A 14,162-nucleotide genomic window follows, 5' to 3' on the forward strand; every position below is an offset into this window, starting at 1 on the left:
TTTCAATCCAAAAATATACTGTAATTTTGCCATTTGGGAGAGATTGCAATTCATCTCCTACCTTTGCCTTCATGTGGGCGTAATGACCAGGAAGCCCATCACTCACCTACTTGGAACTAACTTCACTTCCGGAAACTTCTTGGACACTTCCAGTTTCTTCAGCTTTGATCAAAATGTGTCTTCTCCCTGTAGAGGAAAAAAAAAAGATGGTTGTCTGATAACTTTCTCTCTTTTTCCAGAAGTAAGAACATCAGCCCAGAACTAGGATTAAGAAGAAAGAACCACTTATTGGTGAGAAGAGATTTTTGTCACCTGTTCTTAGACCTGCATGTCAGTGAGGTTAAAAGTTAGAAAGCAGCATTTCCCTAGTTCCTACAAGCTTTGCTTGACCTTTTCTATTTGTGTGCTGCTGCTCTAGCCCTCAAAGGGCCATAGCTTTTGAAAGAAGATTTTTCTCATTTGTATCTGTGAATGTTTCAGGAACTCTACAGATTGACTTGTTGGCTAATCCTATAGCCTGATCCTCTGTATTCTTATTTCAGCTTACTAGAGTAGTTAACATTCCTTACTTTATATTGCAATCATATCTTCTTATCCTCAGAATGGGCATCACTTGAAAACAATGTTTTGGTCTTAATCCATTTAAATATCCCCTGCCTGCTTATATAATGAATACTGGTTGAAATGCCTAGTATGATTTAATGGAACTAAATGGAGTTTGCTATATCATAAAACTATGTGAGCACAAGTCTGACTGTGACTCTTTTCTTTTAACCACCACTTTTCCTCTTATAGACATATTAATTTACTTACTGTACCTGACAACATCTGCAGATTAATTTGTCTTGTCAAAGCCCTATTTGGCTATAGTTGATTAACTTTCTCAGAGGGAATTTAGCCACTTTTTTTGTTGTTACTTAGTCAGTGCTAGGCAATAGAGGTCTTCTTTATACAAAGGAATTACTAGAGCCACTTGCAGGATTGAAGGTATTCCTGAGCAAACAATCTTAGATGAGGAACCAGGTCACTTCTGAGGACATGAGCAAAGAAAATTCATAAAACCTTTCCCCTCAGGCACCTTCATACATATCTCCACTCAAGAATCACGTTGAGAAGAATTGGTTTCAGCCAAGCTGATTCAAAAGTCCAAATCTGTGACTGGGAAATGGATTCCCTCCCTCCCTCCCTTCCTTCCTTCCTTCCTCCTCCTCTTCTCCTCCCCCTTCCTCTTCCTCTCTCTTTCTTCTTCTTTGCTCCCCTCCCTTCTTTCCTCCTCCTCCTCCTCTTCCTCTCTTCTTTCCTCCTCCCCCCGCCCCCATCTTCTTCTATTAGAAATTAGAGTTAAGAGAATGCAGGGGAAAGGAAATGGACACACTAAGACAAGTGTTGCCATGGTAATTTGAGGGCAAACTAAGCCACCCTATTCTCTCCCAAGAATGTGAATTTAGAGTCCAAAAACAAACAAACAAATGAACAAACAAACAGTATGAATGAATTTTGGCTAAGAAGTTACACAGACTCAGACTGGAGCCACAATGGGGAAGCAAAGGAATCCATGCGGACAGAGAGAAGCAAAGAAGAGAGATAAACATGGTCATGAATCCTGAGAGGACTGACAAGACAACTTCATTCCCTGGATGTTTCTCCTTTTTGAGCCAGTTATACGTAAAACAATGGTGGAAGTCACACCTAACTCATGGTGGCAGCGGCTGTTCTGGGATGTATTCAGTAGATGATATTGTTGTTGTATGAACATTAGAGTGTACTAATGCACAAATCTACATGTATGGGTAACTCATTCAGCTTGCTTGGCCTCTTTATTTATTTATTATTGGTGTTGGTCCTGGGGTTTGAACTCAGGACCTGAACACTTTCCCTGAGCTTTTATGTTCACATCTAGTGCTCTACCATTTTGAACCACAGCATTTTACTTCTGTTTTTTGGGGTAGTTAAGTGGAGATTAGAGTCTCATGGCTTTTCCTGCCTGGGCTGGCTTTGAACCACAGTCTTCAGATCTCAACCTCCTATGTAACTAGGATTACAGATATGGACCCACTGATGCCTGGCTTGCTTTGCCTCTTGACACAATGAAGATAAACAGTAAACATGGGATTTGTGAACCTAATGCCAGAGTACAAAGCTTTTTATTTATTTCAGTAATTAAAAGGAACATATCGTAAAATAATGCTTACCAAGCTCACAATTGCATGTGTGATGATGCTCTTACTTACCTGGCAGCACAATAACAGGGGGGCTTTGCAGCAACTACATAACTCATGCATTAGTTGCAATACGAAGTTGCAATAGCCATGCATTCAGCTATCAATAGGACAGTTAAGCTCCATTATAATCTTTTTTTGTTGTTTGAAGCATATTTATTGAAAATGATAAGCACTCAACAGATCATAGCCATATTTGTTTACACAAGCAATTATAATTAAAATATCAGCTTACTGGACTGAAATGACAAATACATTTAATGCATAAATAATCATTTTATTTCTCTCTTTTTTTTTTACTTTCTTCTTTTATGGCTATGATGTCTTTCTCTGTCCCTCTCTTTCCTCCTTCTTGGCTCAGAGTTTTTGTCCCTATCCTTATTTTATTTTATTTTTTCGTTTATGTGGGCTCCTACTTGGATCCCTTCTATATCATGAACTCTCTGTATCCAAGTAGCTTCCACTCACTGTGGAAGCTCCTCTCTTCATTCTTCTCAGCATAATCCTCTGCTTCTTCCTGCTCTTCTTGCCAATAGTTACTGAGTTCTTCTATGTGCACATTTATCACATCTCGAATCACCTAGGTGTTCTTGGTTACATGAACCTTCTTAGCTCTATAGGACTGGCGTCTTCTTTTGTAATCTCCCACTTCTGCATCCATTATAATCTTAAGCAACTACTATCATAAAAGTAATCTGTTGTTGACCAAAACATTTGGTGAATGACTATAATTTCCTTGTAACTGTCATGTCTGAGGAGATCCCTTTAATTTATAAACAGGAACTTTAGCATTTTGTCTCATGCCTTGGACAATATTCAGTTATGAGATAATTAGAGTTAAAATGACCTTAGACACCAGAGCAAAGACAATCAGATAATGTTAGACAACGCAACAAAAATGCCATTTGTCAATTCAGCTATTTGGTGATATTAGATGTTTAGCATACTTACACATATTGTTTCATTTAATCCTCACCCCCCACCAAGTACAGATAGAATTATAAGTTCTCTTTTATACACAAAAGAACTAATGCATAGCGAGAATGAAGCATGGGGTCAGGATTCAAATTCTTTAACATCAAACTGTAAGTTCTTGAAAGTACAATTCTCTTCACGAACTTCAGGAATTGAACAACTTACAAGAAATACACAGTTTTTGGTTTTTTTAGAAATCTAAGTTTTATGTTTTCTGAGCTCAACCTCCCAGATGTAGACATTTTCCACAACCACACCAGGCAGACAGTAATTCACTATTATGATATGTTAAAATGCTTATAATACGTGCACAGTAATTATGCAGTACTTACATAAACAAAAGCACAACTACAGATATAGGCCAAGTTCAACAACGATTTGCACAGTGGAAACATTAATTTCATAGCAGTTGTGTTTCTAGGCTTTAGCCCTTCCCATTTGGGAAAAGAGCACTGTCTTCTTTTAGCACAACTATCAGAGAAGGTTCCATGTGACTTAGAAAGCAATTCATTCCTTCCTCTCTCACAATGAATCTGTCTCACAACTGTTCTTTAATTCTTAGTATCTAGACTGAAGAGTTTCCATCAAGTGCTTCCAAAGTACACAGCGTGAAGTAGCATTAATGATCTCCTGCTGGGGGTGAAGTGGGGCGGGGTGGAAGTCTCCTCAGACACGGGTTAAGCTGCCTTCAGTGTGGGCAGAAAGAAATACAGGCTGGAACTTGGAGAATGCCCAGGCCCTGTCTCCTCCTACCTATCCGTTTGCTTCTCTTTGGGTTCCTATGTCTCCTTTGTGTTCCAACCTGCTCCCTGGGCCAATCTGGAAAGATATTTGGAACCTTGCTAAGAAGGGGGAAAAAACACCCGAAACAGCAACAAACAACAAGTGAGTCTTTAAACTGAATTTCAGCCAAAGAATTGGAACTTCTCCTTGTACATTCAAATCTTTTGTGCATGTTATTCTGAAACTGCCTACCAGATCAAATAAGTTTTCTTCTCTGTTATTCTATCAGCTGTGAATGTGACTCCATTAAAAGATTGCCCTATGTTAAAAAAGTTGTAAGTTGACTAAATGGTAACCTTTAATAAAAAGAAAACATTTGGAGCCTTCAATTTGATAATACATGGTTGACAGTCATGCAATTCTCAAATCCAGTCATAATAAGACAAGATTTGGCATAAGACAAAGGCCACACAAATTATCAATGTTAAATATCAAAAGTGTGTGGAGAAAATGGGTTACAATTTTTTTCCCTCCCAACAGTTGTAATGTTTTGTCTTAAAAAAATCAGATTATCAAAATGAACTCCAAGAAATGGAAATATGCTTCTTTTTGTTATTTTGCTTTTTTATTTCTCCTTTGTCACTGTTTTTTATTTATGTGCCCTTTGTCTTATACTTAAGTTTATCTGTTTGGGGAGGGTATAGGGAAGTACAGAAATGGAGGGACAAAGGTTGAACAAATGCAGCAGTGGTACTCACTAGACGCTATGATGAAAACGAACTATACAACTTGTTGGGGGGGGTTGGGAGCGAAAAACTGAGAGAAAATGAGGGAAGAGGTGACACTGTTCAAAAAGAAATGTACTTGGCTGCTGCTGGTGGCTCATGCCTATAATCCTAGCTATTCAGGAGGCTGAGAGCTGAGAATCATGGTTCAAAGTCAGCCTGGGGAAGAAAAGTCCCTGTGAGACTATTATTTCCAATTAACCACTCAAAAACTGGAAGTGGTCCTGTGGCTCGAAGTGGTAGAGCACTCACCTTGAGCAAAAGAGCTTAGAGGCCCTGAGTTCAAGCCCTACAACCAACCAAAAAAAGAAAAGAAAGAAAGAAAGAAAGAAAGAAAGAAAGAAAGAAAGAAAGAAAGAAAGAAAGAAAGAAAGAAAGAAAGAAAGAGAAAGAGAAAGAAAGAAAATTAATGTACTTATTACCTAACATGTAACTGTAACCCGTTGGTACATCACCTTTACAGTAACAATTTTTAAAAGTAAATTAAAGCCTGGTAACTATGCTAGCTACTCAGAAGGCTGAGATCTAAGAATTACAGTATGAAGCCAGCCCAGGGAGCAAAGTCGAAGAGACACTTTTCTTCAAGTAACTACCAAAAAGCTGGAATGGAGGTATGTCTCAAGTGGTAGAGTGCCAGCTAGCCTTGAGTGAAAAAGGCGAAGGGTCAGAGACCAGGCCAAGGTCAAGCCCTAGTACTGCCACCAAAACAATAAATAATAAATAAAATAATAAATACACATTAAGCCCTGATATAGAAAGGTACAACTCTACCAACAAAAATAGCTAGCAAGATCAATAGAAAGCCCACAGATTGGGAGAAGATCTTCACTAGCCATACAATGGACAAGGGTCTCATATCTAAAATATACTTGGAACTCAAAAAATTAAATCCCCCAACAACAAATCCTTAAAGAAACAACTGCCCAATAAATAAGTGGGCTAAAGACTTGAAGAGAAATTTCTCTGAAGAAGAAAGAAGGATGGCCAATAGACTCATGAAGAAATGCTCAACCTCCCTAGCCATAAAAGAAATGCAAATCAAAACAACATTGAGATACCACCTCACCCCAGTTAGAATGGCTATAATCAAGAACTCTAACAACAACAGATGCTGGAGGGGATGTGGACAGAAGGGAACCTTACTTCATTGTTGGTGGGAGTGTAAACTTGTTCAACCACTTTGGAAAGCAGTATGGAGGTTCCTGAAAAGACTCCACATAGAGCTCCCCTATGACCCAGCAATCCCACTTTTGGGCATTTACCCAAATGTTTACAAACAAGACCACACTAAAGCTACCAGCACAACTATGTTTATTGCAGCATTATTTACCATAGCTAAGATATGGAACCAACCCAGATGCCCCTCAGTAGATGAATGGATCAAGAAAATGTGGTATAGATACACAATGGAATTCTATGCCTCCATCAGAAAGAATGACATTGTCCCATTTGTTAGGAAATGGAAAAACTTGGAAAAAATTATATTAAGTGAAGTAAGCCAGGCCCAAAGAAACATAGGTCCCATGGTTTCCCTTATTTGCAATATCTAGTATATGTATGAGTCAAGCGGAAAAGGTCAGATAATGTGATGTTAGGAAAATGACCCTTAGATATGTATTTTAATGCTTTTTTATTTCATGCATTTGTTTCTAACACATTTATAAGATTATCTCTTTGTTGCTTTGTATGTCCCTCCCCCACAGTATAACCCCTGCTTTCACTATATTTGATGTCAGTATAACTTGTGGAGGAGATGGGGAAAAACAAGTCTTTTAAGGATACAGGTGGACCTGTTGCAACAATGAGAAGTACAAGGTCATGAGCTTTACAACGTTGGTGCGGGGGTGGGGGTGGAGGGGTGGGGGGGTGGCGGGAGGATTGGGTGGGGGGGTGGGGGAGAGGTAGGGAAGGGATGTGAAGGGTAAACAAAGAAGGAGGCTGCAATGCTTGATAAGGAATGTACGCATTATCCTGCCCATGTAATTGTAACCCCTCTGTACAGTATGTTCACAAAAAAAAATTAAATTAAATTAAAAAAAAAAGAAAGAAAAAAATTAGTCATGGCTCACTCACCTTTTTCCTTTTCTCAGGATGAGACTCTCTCTACCAAGCTTTCTTTCTTTTCATGTGCTATTATTATTTCCTCTCATTGTGTCAAGTTTAGCCTTTTAAAAATTCCCATGTCCTCTGTAATTTAGGTTTTAAGAATCATATGATTAACTTCGTTATTTTTTTTTAATCTAGCTGTTTTCCCTGACAGGGAACTGATTTGGCATTCGTAATTTTCTATAGAAATTATGTTGTAAAGAACAGATAAACCTAAGCAAGTCCAGCATTTTAAAAGCGCACCATTAAAATGTGAAGGCCTTGTCAACCAGTTAAAAACTAAGAGTTGGATTTGTCCTGAATATCCTTGCTGGGCTTATTATGCCTAAAAGGGGCCACAGCCCACGTGCAAGGCCTCTGAATGAACTCCATTCATTCGGTATTTGGAAATGTCTCTTCAGCCACAAAGAGAAACAATACTTACAACCTAATTTCTTTGGCGCCGATATCGGTGGAGGAAAAGCCAAGAGACCATTATGAAAACTCTAATACTTTCTCCTGGTGGTTATATAATTCTGTATTCATGGGTCGTATGTATTTGTGTATTTAAGGAGGTACATTTTCTAAAAGATTATACAAAGTAGTTCAGTGATACTGTAAGAGCACATTTCATGCATGGTGCAACATTTTTTAAATGGGGTGCCTCAAAATAATTTGCTTCTTATGGTTACTGAAGTTTAAAATGTACATATATACTTAACACGTACCCTGAGGCTTTAAGAAAAAGTCTTTGTGTTTTTCATCACTGTGTTCTAAAATCTGATGAGAATTCAAAACCTCAGTTTTGTGAGGGAAATCATTAGTTGAACTCTGTGTTCCTTTTTGGAGGTCAATGAAGGGCACAGAGTGGTGGGGACACTATGAATGTTTATGTGATTTCCCAGTGGTATCAGAGTAAGCTTTGGTGTGTGTGTGTGTGTGTGTGTGTGTGCGCACACGCGCCAGTACTGGGGCTATTGATGATCTTGGGGTTTTGGTGGTACTGGGGTTCAAACTTAGAGCCTTTTACTTGCTAGGCAGACACTCTACCACTTGAACCATTGAGAAGCATAAAAATGGATTTGATGAAATGGAGTCTTGTGAACTTGTTGCTTGGGCTGGCCTCTAATCTTGATCCTCCTCCTGACCTTCATGTCTTAACAGGCTAAAATTACAGATATGAGTTACTGCACCTAACCCATAATTTCTTTGGGTTTTGTTTCCAGTTTTATCTTATTCATTTTCTGTGTAACACTGAATGTCACAAGATACACGACACTAGCAAGAATGAAGGAAGGCACTGGCAAGCTACTACTTGCTACAAAGCAAAGTTAACTTTGGTGTTGACTCTCTTTCACTCTTCTCCCAGAGCTTCCTTTTGTTTTAGTAGGATTGCTTCCTACTTGTGAGAGTGAATGTATGATTGCCATTCTCAGTCCTGTAATAACCCTCAGTCTATATATTCCAGCACTGAATGTCTCACCTTTGGATTTCTACCAGTCTATATATTCTACTGACATTCTAAGCACATCTAAGCTCCTTACATGCAAAACTGGAAACCGGAAGTCTTGAACTAAACTCATTCAATTAATTAGTTTTTGAAATTAAAAGGTAGAAATAGGGTTGGGAATGTAGCTCAAAGATATAGTACTTACCTAACAAGTACAAATCCCTGGGTTTAATCTCTAGCATCATTTTTTTAAAAAAGGAAGGAAAGAAAGAAAGAAAAAAGAAAAAAAGATGGTAGTGATCAACATTCACAAAACCAAATTATTTGCCTTTTTTGATATATTCCTCAATTATTCTTTTCCTACTTGCTGAAGGAAAAAATAAAGTTTCTAACTGCAAATTAGATTAACTATCAAATGGCAGAAGCTGCTAGTTACCCACCACTAGATATTGCTCAGGGCTCCCAGCCTCAGATTTATACCATGTACAGTATACATTTCTAATGACCTGCTATTGGACTATTTCCAACTCGGAGCCAGGTTCAACCAATAGCAGTTAAGTGTAATTGTCCTGTAGCAGTTCTTAATGAACCTTCTTCAGGAGAGAATGAGGAGTGATCCTCTTCTCTGGAATATGACAATGTCATCTTCAGACTATGGTACTTTGGCTTTACAGGACAGACTATCAAGGTGAATGGAGTCTGGATCCCTGAAAACATGGAGTACCATGTCAGCTATACACTACTTCTGGCACATATTCCCTGAGCAAGAATAAACACATTTCATTAAGCTCTTGTTTGAGAGTGCTTTCTGCCATTTGTTGTTAAATCTAATCTTTTTTTCCCTTGTGTGTGTGTGTGTGTGTGTGTGTGTGTGTGTGTGTTTATGTGTGTGTGCTGGTCCTGGAGCTTGCACTCAGGGCCCGACTGCTTACCCTGAGCTTCTTTTGCTCAAGGCTAGCATTCTACTAGTTGAACCAAAGCTTCACTAATAGCTTTTGTTAGTGGTTTATTGGCAACAAGAGTTTCACAGGCTTTCCTGCCAAGGCTGGCTTCAAACCACAATCCTCAGATCTCAGCCTTCTTATTAGCTAGGATTACAGGTGTGAGCCATTGGTGCCTTGCCTTAACACAGACTCACAAATCGGAAATTATTTTTTTTTTTATTTTTATTTTTTGGGTCCGGTCGTGGGGCCTGAACTCTGGGCCTGGGCGCTGTCCCTCAGCTCTTCAGCTCAAGGCTAGCGCTCTACCACCTGAGCCACAGCGCCACTTCGGCTTTTTTTCTTTTTGCTTATGTGGTGCTGAGGAATCGAACCCAGGGCCTCAGGCATGCAAGGCAAGCGCTCTACCGCTGAGTCATCTAATGGGTTCGATTCCTCAGCACCACATAAGCAAAAAGAAAAAAAGCTGGAAGTGGTGCTGTGGCTCAGTGGTAGAGCGCTAGCCTTGAGCTGAAGAGCTGAGGGACAGCGCCCAGGCCCAGAGTTCAGGCCCCACGACCAGAACCCCCCCCCCCAAAAAAAGAAATTACTTTTATAGGAAGATTTTCCATAAAGGATGTATTTTTTTAATGTGGAATTAACAAAATTTAAATTAACATTATGTCATTTGGTGAATCATGATTTTCTAGATTACCAAATATATACCCAAACATTTGGTATATATATATATATATATATAACCTATATATATTTAAACATTTGGTATATAATCTAAACAAGTTTAGGTTATCATTAAAAACAACAACTCTAGGCTGTATAGTGATATACCTAGTTATATCTGGGCCTTTGCCAAAAACTAAAATGACAATCTATGTGTGTTTATTTGTGAATTTCCTTTTCTGTTCCATTTTTTCCATTTGCTGGAGTTCATTTCAATTAATAGTATTTTATTTTTAATTTTTTCTTGTTATCATAAAGGTGATGTACAGAGGCATACAGTTAATAAGGTCAGATGAAGAGTACATTTCCTTTTGGACAATGTCACCCCCTCCCTTGCTCTCTCACCGTTTTTCCCTCCCAGCACCACCCACAAGTTGTATAGTTCATTTTCAACATGGTGTCCAGTGAATTTGCAGTATCTATTTACCCCTTGTCCCTTTATTTCTCTGCCTCCCCTTACATATAAATGAACAAACAACAAAAAAGAAAAGACTTCTTGTTTTTATTTCCTGGATTTCATTTTGTTAGTTATTTTATATGATCAGATGCACATAGGCATTATGCCTTTCTGTTCCTCTCCTGAGAGTATCTTTCTTTGTCTTACTGTTTGTGAATGCCCAGAGACCTCTATAATATATTATGTCCTGGTGTATGTTAGATCTAGCTTCTGCATATGAGAGAAAGCATGGGCTGTTTGTGTCTCTGAGCTTGGCTTACCTCACTTAATATGATTTGTTCTAGGTCCATCCATTTCCTTGCAAATGACAAGACATTATTCTTTCTAATAGCTGTGTAAATTTTCATTGTATATAGGTACCATATTTTTTGGACCCATTGTATGCGTCTGGGTTGTTTCGACAACTTGGTTATTGTGAATAGTGCAGCAATGAACATGGATGTGCAAGTGTCTTTATAGTAATCAATCATATATTCTTTTTTGGGGGGGGGGTCCGGTCGTGGGGCCTGAACTCAGGGCCTGGGTGCTGTCCCTCAGCTCTTCAGCTCAAGGCTAGCGCTCTACCACTTGAGCCACAGTGCCACTTCCGGCTTTTTTCTTTTTGCTTATAGGGTGCTGAGGAATCAAACTCAGGGCCTCATGCATGCAAGGCAAGCGCTCTACCACTGAGCCACCTTCCCAGCCCCATCAATCATATATTCTTAAGAAAGCCTCCATAAAGTTGTAGAGCACAAATAACTGACCTCAAGCAAGGAAGCCATATGTGAACTTGCCCTCCAGGTGTGGAATAAGAAACCAAGGACCGGGGAAGTTTCCGTTCAGATTCTAACATCAGTGGCTTCATGCATTCACTAAGTAAGAAATAACAAAGAACTTAGGGTCAACAGTTACTTGATTTAGTATAGAGTTCTGCATTAAAAAATAATTATTTTTAAGTGGTTGGACAGAAGAGTTTCAATTCAACATGAGTACAATGCATCTAGAGTACAATGCATCATGTCCTCTCCCTTTTTTTTCTAATTCTTTATGCTTTTTTTTTTTTGGTGGTTATGGGGCTTGAACTCTGGGCCTGGGCGCTGTCCTTCAGCTCTTCAGCTCAAGGCGAGCGCTCTACCACTTGAGCTACAGTGCCACTTCTGGTTTTCTGGTGGTTTATTTGAGATAGGAGTCTCACGGTCTCTCCTGCCTGGGCTGGCTTTGAACCGCGATCCTCAGATCTCAGCCTCCTGAGTAGCTAGGATTACAGGCGTGAGCCACCAGAGCCTGGCTAATTCTTTATGCTTTTTATCATTTTCTTCACCAATCTTATAAATCCTCCTCATCACATACATTGTTTAATACTTTATTCTTTAAGCTTGACAAAGAAGTTTTCACATCTCTTTTTGTAGACTTTCAGATGTCATTTCCACATCTTCAGTTGTTTAAAATGTTAATCTCTTCTTTTGTGTGCCAATACTGAGGCTTGAACTCTGTCTGGGCCTGGGTGCTGTCCCTGAGCTCTTTTTTTCTTTTTTCTCAAGGCTAGCACCCTATCACTTGAAGCACAGCTTTATTTGTGGCTTTTGGTGATTAATTGGAGATAAGAGTCTCATGGACTTTCCTGTCTGGTCAGGCTTGGAACCAGGATCCTCAGATCTCAGCCTCCTGAGTAGCTAGGATTACAACTGTGAGCCACCAGTGCCTAGCTGCTTTTCTTTTAAAAAATGGTTTGTTTCATTTACTTATCCTTTTATTGATTCTTTATTCTTTTGGAATTTAATTGTTGAACTGTTTATGTATTCTGGATATCAGTTCCCTGTCAGATAAAAAGAGTTAGCAAAGATCTTTTCCCATTCTGTAGGTTGTTTGTGAGGAAGAGGAGAATGGGAGAGGTAATGTGTGTGGTATGGTGTGTGTGTGTGTGTGTGTGTAGTGTGAATACAATGTGTGAATACAATGAGTGTGATATATACATGTATTGAAGTCCATTATATATATATATACATATATATATATACATATATATACATACGATACATATGTCTGAACTACTTCCCTCAGAAATGCACTTCATGTAGATTCATAGAGGACAAAACCAAGGGCCATGTGCCATCTGTGTAAGTCAATAAAACTAGACACTGATCTAGTTTCCATTTTCCAACTCTTTTTCTTTCTTTCTTTCTTTTTTTTTTTAGCAATGCGGAGGTTCAAAGTCTACTGCCTAAGCCTCAGCCAAGTCTTTTTCTTTCTTTCTTTCTTTTTTAAGTTTGTTTTTCAGATAGACATTCACACTCTTGGCCCAGATTGGGCTTGGAGCACAGTCCTTTTATTAAAGTCTCCTGGGATTACAGGCATGAACCACCACACTTCATGCCCTCTCCTTTTTTTTTTTTCTAATTCTTTATGCTTTTTATCATTTTCTTCACCAATCTTGTAAATCCTCCTCATCACATACATTGTTTAATACTTTATTCTTTAAGCTTGATAAAGAAGTTTTCACATCTCTATCATTTCTACATCTTCCTAGGCATACCTGGGCAAGGATACTGGCATGAAGGAGACATATTGGGTACTCTCTGCCTGTAGGAAGCAGGAGATTTTGGAAAGAAGAGGATATATCTGCTTTAATACACTTTCTGAGTTCAAGGAAAAGGTTGTGTTGTTACCTCTACGGTTGGCAGAGCTAACTGATGGATGATGACGTATCATTTCTGGCTTTCAAATAACCCAGCAATCCCTTCATGGCGGGAAGCAATGGAGGCTGATGGGGAAAGCCAAGTTTAGGAAGAGCTGTGGCTAACTTGAGTGTCTTTACAAGTTCAAGCTCAAGTTTCAGTGACACTTTGCATTTTTGGGTTCATGCCTGAGCACACTCAGATTTCAGTATTATTCAGTTTCCTGAGGAACCCAAATCTGAACAAAACTAATAAACAGCATTTTCCTCCACTTCCTATGTGAACATTGCTTGTTAGTTGCTCATTGTTGCTTTTGCTAAGGCCTTATTTCATGAGAAGGCAGATTTGCACACTGACAGCCTTTCTCACAGATTTCTAAAGAGAAATCTGTGTTACGGGGAGTGGGGGTGGTGTGGGGAAATATCTCTGATAGATTTTTTAACTTGTCTACTTTTCTTACTGTGTTCCATTTTGCTTGTACAGTAAGGGGACTGACTGTTTATGAATGCGTTTGGTTTTCTCCCAGGCATTTTATTTTGGGACAAGTTCTTCATCTCTTCATACCAACACCTGCCTACTGTCTAAGTCTCCTCAGTCAGACATGCACCTGTTCTCTCATGGACTTGCCTGCTTGGGCTGTTCGAACCTCGATCCTTGGATCTAGCCTCCTGCTAGAATTACAGGTGTGAGCCACCGATGCCCAATGAAGAAAGTGAAGTACATTTTTTTTTTTGCCAGTCCTGGGGCCTGAACTCTGGGCCTGGGCACTGTCCCTCAGCTCTTCAGCTCAAGGCTAGCACTCTACCACGTGAGCCACAGCATCACTTCCAGCTTTTTCTGCTTATGTGGTGCTGAGGAATGGAACCCAGAGCCTCATGCATGCAAGGCAAGCGCTCTACCACTGAGTCACCTTCCCAACCCCTGCAGTTTTATTTATTTATTTTTTTGGTGCTGGAAACAGGGCCTTGGGGCTTGGACCCAGGGCCTGGACACAGTTTTTCTGCTTCTCTCAAAGTTAGCACTCTAGCATTTGAGCCACAGCTCTAATTTCATGCTTTGCTATTTTTTTTGAAAACATTACTTTTTCATCCTTGTATTTGTCTCCACTTGGAGACAATAAAGCTAAGAAACTAATACAAAACTAAAAATTCAT

General features: G+C 39.3%; 1 protein-coding gene across 6 annotated transcripts in view; it reads left to right on the top strand.

Annotated features, from left to right (window-relative positions):
- Positions 1-14,162, top strand: part of S1pr1 (sphingosine-1-phosphate receptor 1) — a 158,863-nt gene that overhangs the window by 36,872 nt on the left and 107,829 nt on the right. For 2 of the 6 annotated variants that reach the window (XR_011368811.1, XR_011368815.1), the window contains one exon: positions 240-711. The exons of 2 other annotated variants lie outside the window; for them this stretch is intronic. The gene's annotated coding sequence lies outside the window, so the exon portion shown is untranslated. Of the gene's footprint in view, positions 1-239; positions 712-14,162 lie in introns of those variants that run through there. 2 more of the 6 variants (XR_011368812.1, XR_011368816.1) reach the window with 2 other exon arrangements.

The sequence above is a fragment of the Dipodomys merriami genome, unplaced genomic scaffold (genome assembly GCF_024711535.1).
Source record: "Dipodomys merriami isolate MVZ:Mamm:240054 unplaced genomic scaffold, mDipMer1.0.p SCAF_7, whole genome shotgun sequence".
In the NCBI taxonomy this organism is placed as follows: Eukaryota; Metazoa; Chordata; class Mammalia; order Rodentia; family Heteromyidae; genus Dipodomys; species Dipodomys merriami.